Genomic DNA, 6,000 nt, shown 5'->3' with positions numbered 1-6,000 from the left:
GAGGTCAGGGATCAATTTCTGGTCGAGGCATATGCGTAGGTTGTGGGTCTGTCCCAATTGGTGGGAGGAGTGTGCAGGAGGTAGCTAATCAATGATTCTCTCTTATCATTGATATTTCTTTCCCTCTCTTATCTACCTTCCCCTCTGAAATCAATCTATATAAACTAGTATATAAAAACCTAAGTGACCTCAATGCAAGAGCTGCTCCCTGGTGGTCAGTGAGCTCCCACAGCCAACCTGATTGCTCTGATTGGTCCCCATTGCCTTCCAGGCAGAGGGACCTCACCTGGGCACAAATTCATGCACTGGGCCTCCAGTAAAATATATTTAAAGAAAGTCTTTCCCACACATAGCTGGAAGTAAAGTTGTTTGAATAATTCTATAAATACATATTGGAAGCCTATATTCCTTAGGTACTTGCTATGTCTCTGTTGCTCAACAGGATGAAAACAAGGTCTCTACTGGCTGGGATGATTAATTCTGATTATCAAGGAGAAAATGGGTTGTTGTTATGATAATGTAATCTGGGATCTATATGTGCAACCCAGAGTATTCACTAGAACTCTCCTGATTACTGTCATGCCCAGTAATAAGCGCAACAAACATTAAGTAATAAGTGCATCAGCTCAGTTAAATCAGGACAAGTAAAGACTTGGGCATTTCAAGAATGAATTTGACTTTCATGTTTTAAAAATAATAGTGACAACTGAGATGCTAGCTTAGGGAAAAGGAGGCATGTGATAGATAGTAAGAAAAGGAAGTGATAAATAACTATAGTTGCAAAACCACTTAAGAGATATAAGGAATTTAGGAGTTTACATGTGTGTGACAGAGATTATATATGCCTATGTACATTAACCTGTACATATTAACTAAATACATTCCTTTTCTCTTCCTATTTTCCTATTATTTTGTAAAAAGAATATGAGCAATGTCAACAGGGAAACTTGTATGTATATAAGCATTGCCCATGGACACAGACAATAGTATGATGAAGGCCTGCAAGGGGTGAGAGCTAGGTGGAGGGGGTTAATGGGGGAAAAATATATCTGTAATACTCAACAATAAAGATAAATTTAACAAAAACAATCACAATTTAGTCTTTTATGTCACAAGACCACAAGATGCCACTTATGGATTTGATGTGGAAGCCTTCATATCACCTGAAAACCTTGAACTATTGCAATTAATGAGATAATTGGTGAGACTTTGGGGAGAGGAAGAGGAGTTGTGTTTTATGCAATACAGTTGCATCATATCAGACAGAGACGTGGTGTTCTGTTTGGGAGTTAATTATAGGATAGTGATGAAATGAATACAGAAAAAAACAAAAACCTGTTTTAAATGTGTGCTGCATGGGTCATTTGTCTCTTTTCTCTCAGAGCCATTCTCCACGCTCCTGGTCCTGTATCTCAGGGAGGCTGGCAGCCACAGTTTGTATTTCCCGGGCTAATTTGTGTAGCTTGCCAAACTGACACTCTGTCAGCTTGATTCGGGCAATTGAATTCTTTGAGGGAGTTACTATTTCAGGAGGCATCCATGTGTGATTGCGCTTCCCTGAGACCCCAGATGCTGCCAGACACCCTTTCTCTCCTGAGTCCCAGCTCCCTCTGGGCAGCAGAGCTTCTCTCCTCTTGGGCCCCATCCCCTTTGCTTCTTCCGCCCTAAAAGGCACCAGTTTTATCGCCAAACTCCCACTGCTTCACTCGTTGACATATTAGCAGATTTGTTATCTGAGTATTCAATTTTCTGAATTAAATTCCTAATCTTTTAAATTAGACTTGCTCACAATGTGATATCTCTCTCTCTCTCTCTCTCTCTCTAAGAAAATATTTATTTCTCTTCTCTCTTATAAAACTGAGTATAAAATTCTAGGTTGATCACTGCTGTTGCTACTGTTTTTTCTCAGTACTAATGTATTTTTTAAATATATTTTTTACTAGAGGCCCAGTGCACAAAATTCCACATGGGTAGGGTTCCTAGGCCTGATCAGCGAACAGGGCCAAAAAGGGTCTTCCTTCCCCAGGTTACCAGACAGGGCCTTCCTTTGGTCTGTGTCACCCCTTGGTGGTCAGCGCATGTCATAGCCAGCGGTTGAATTTCTGGTTGGTCAAACTCCCTAGGATTGATTTCAGAGAAGAAGGAAGGGATAGAAACATCAACATTGAGAAAGAGAATCATTGATTGAGAGCCCCACACTGGGGATTGAGCCTGCAACCCAGTCATATGCCCTGACCAGAATCGAACCGTGACTTCCTGGTTCATAGGTACATGCTCAACCACTGAGCCTTGTGGCTGGGTTCTCTCAGCACTTATTAAGGTGTCAATTCATTCTCTGTGACATGCATGGTTTCCAATGAGAAGTCAATTATAATTTTTCTTTATCCTGTGAACACGCTATTTCTTTCTTTTCCCTTACCTGCCTTCAAAATTGTCTGGTTATCTTTGATTTTCAATAGTTTGATTTGGTTTTTATCCTTCTTGGTGCTCTCAGAGATTATGGGTTTTGTATCAGTCATCAATTTGGGACAACCCTTAGATAACATTTTTTAAAATCTTGACCACATTTCTCTATTTCTTGTCCTCCTGGGATTCCAATTAGACACCATTTAGATCATGTAATATTGTCCAACTCTTCTTAGATGTTCTGATTTTTTTTTTACTGTTCATTTTCTTTACTGTTTATTTTACTTTGGCCAATTTATGTTTATCTATTATTGTGTTCCCTGGTTCTTTTAACATCTTTGCAGGTCTGTTGATGAAACCATTGAAAACCTTTCCTATTAAGCTTTTATTTTATTTCTAACATTGCAATTTGATTCTTTCTCATTAAGTCCATATCTATGCTGAGCTCACTCATTTGGTCTTACATACTGTCACCTTTTCTACTGGGAACTTTAACATATTAATCATCATTATTTTAAATTCTTATCAGAGAACGGCAAAGTCTGTGGCATCCCTTAGTTTCATTAGTCTCTTGGGAATGTGTTATATTTTGCTTTTTCATTTATTTCAAAACATTTTATTGAAATAGGAACAATTCATGTAGGCCAGTAGAAATTGGGATAAATAGTTTTTGTCTGGAAATAGGTAAATATTTCCACTAGGCCTTAAGAGAGTAGCAATAAATTATTTTAGTTAGTATCTCGGCTAAGTCTGTGTTTTGTTGTTGTTGCTCTGATAGCCTTCAATGTATTGAAGTCTTCACATACCTATCTACTGTGATTATCTTGCTTCACACATCCCTCCCAGACTGCACTTGGCTTTCACCTACTAGTGATTTATGTTAGTTAAACTCTTTTTATATGGAGTTGTATCTACTGCAGATAAGTGAATACCATGAGCCTATCCCCTGCAGTCACCTGGCTTTCCTTAGACTTAGGAGTAGATGAAGGCCACGTGGCCTCAATTCATTGATAAAGTCAAATAATTCATGAAGTTGATTTATTTTGCTTAAGTTTTGAAGCAAACCTATTTTCTCCTTTCTTCCTTTCTGCATCCTACAGCAGAAGTCAGAAGTCCAGTCACGTATTTTATGAGACATATTGGAACTCATTTTAACTAAATATAAAAACTATGCCAGCTCTTGAATATATAGAGTTGTTTTTGTTTGTTTGTTTGTTTTTGTGTTTTCTTTAAGAAGGTATATGTTTTATTCTCAAAAAATATTGTTCCTTGGATATATCATGCTTAAATATACACAAACATGGTTGACATGGTCAAGTGATTTTAGGAGTCACTAGGGCTACAACAGGGCATGGTCATCACTGCCCCAGGGCCACTTTTATTGGTTGAAAATATAAAAAAGGGTAATGTTGTCCGCATCATTAAGTTAAGATTATGCTGTGATCTAGGAAGGAAATACAATGTCAATTATTTGGGAAAATATAAATATTTACAATGATATTCCCTCTATTCTTGTAAATGTTACTCATGTTTTGTGCAATGGAGGGAGTTTCATCCACTCTATTATACCTGTTAGAGTATACCAGTCCACATGTAACACCCCTCATTCATACAATCACAGCATTTAATGTATCACACAATTTAGGATTTAAGATATATTCTAACTTGTTCATTTTTACACATATTTTAAGCCTAAAGAAGTTATAATGTTGAGCAATGTCAGAGGCACATAATTTGTTTTGCAGTTAGTCTGTGGTCATGAGGAGAACCTTAAATTTATGATCAAATAGAAGAGGTCTTGCATCTTGGTCTTATTTCTAACTTCAATATCTTGCCCAACTTATGCTCAATAAGCCTTAAATTCTTTAATCACAAAATGGCTGATTCCCAGGGTGCTAAATCAATCTGAGCACTGCTAAGCTCAGAATGGAGCAAATGAGTAAGAGGCTTTTGAAATTCTTTTCTGGAGAGCAAATCATACAAAAAACACCTGACAAAATATTTGTTAAAGATAGTTCTGATCCCCCATAAAAACCATAGCCAAACTCCATTTATACACCCACTAATCCCTTCATCACACAACAGCATAAGTAAATATTATCTCAACGAAATTGAAATAGACTGAAAAGTTTTGGAGGGAAAATAGTCTACATATGTGTATTATATTTCACTGATAATTTATGAGGAAAAAAAGGAAGGCTCTCTAGTTCATTTAATTGATAATTGCTCCCTTTGATGCTGCAGATTTATACATACATAATTCATTTTTGCTTTAGCATCCATGATTAGGGCATATTCCAGTAAAACTATCTTAACTGAAAAACTTGGAGCTAAGCCTTCTTAACTCCAATGGCCCTACTTGCAGTAGCCTTTACACACAATGAAGAAAATGTTCCTCACAGATATCCTAATGCATAATTTATATTCTCCATATTTCAAAATCAGTTAACCAAATTTCTTCAAATATGGTGTAATTTCCCTTCTTCAATAAAAACTGCAATCCTGCCCACTTTGTGGCTGCATACCTTCAGCTATTTTTTTTATAATTACACCAAAGGTGTAGGGGGAAGAGTTCAAGTGCTTTTCTTCCAAATTAAGAAAAGCTTCCTATTCATACTCTTAAAACTCAACACCAGATGAATGGCTCTGCACAAGTGTATTGTTTTAAGGAAATAAAGGGTCTTTGAGCACAAACCAAGTTCTGCCCATAGGGGCAGTAAGGATAAAATTTAGTACTACTAAGGAATTAAATTTCACTTAGTCTAACTACTCTATTTATGATTTCAAATGTGTTATTTGTTACTTGCATCCAATAATTATTTTTTAAAGAAACTTTCCCTCCTGTACCTCTGTGCTTATAAATAACAACACAATATTTTAGCAGTATTTTAGGTACCTTTTAACATATTAATAGTTTCTCTTGATACATCCAAACTTGTCTCCTATCAAACTTGTCTCCCATCAACCCTGTGCTCATTCAGCACTCTAGCTAGGTTTACAAACTCACTTTCCTCCACTTTTTGCCATTCTGTTTTTATTTCTATACCTTTGTCTCCACTGTGCCTTCTGCTTACAACATTGCGCTTGTCCTGTCCAAATGCAACTCAACCAATTAGGCTCAAGTCGCACCTTTGCCATAAAACATTCTTAAAGAAAAAAAAAAAAAAAAAAAGAGAGGCATAATTGGATGGAGGTTGCCTTCACAATTTGGATACGGAAGAGAGAATAGGCACAAGGCTCCGCCTCCACAGGGCAGAGATACAAGACAGAATATGAATGCCTGTGATGAGGAGTGGCAGAAATGCCAAGAGAATGCCCACCCTAAGGTCAAACACTCAGAGCCTGCCTAAAAATAAGGCTAAGGAAAACAGCTCGAAACAAGCAGAACCCTTCTGCTTCTCCTCTTCCAGCCTGGCAGGCACCGAATAATGAGCAACAGCAGTGCACAGCTGAAGGAGAGACCATGGAGAGGGAACCTTCTGTGTTACAAACAGGCAGCAATGACTCAAACCTGAAGGTAAAACTTGTGTACAAAGAAAAACTCTTCAGCATTTCAGCCCACACCAATCACGGGAGAACTGTTAAGCCTGTGGG

The sequence above is a fragment of the Pipistrellus hanaki genome (assembly GCF_964339955.1).
Source record: "Pipistrellus hanaki genome assembly, chromosome: 9".
NCBI lineage: Eukaryota > Metazoa > Chordata > Mammalia > Chiroptera > Vespertilionidae > Pipistrellus > Pipistrellus hanaki.
This window is presented reverse-complemented; position numbering follows the sequence as displayed.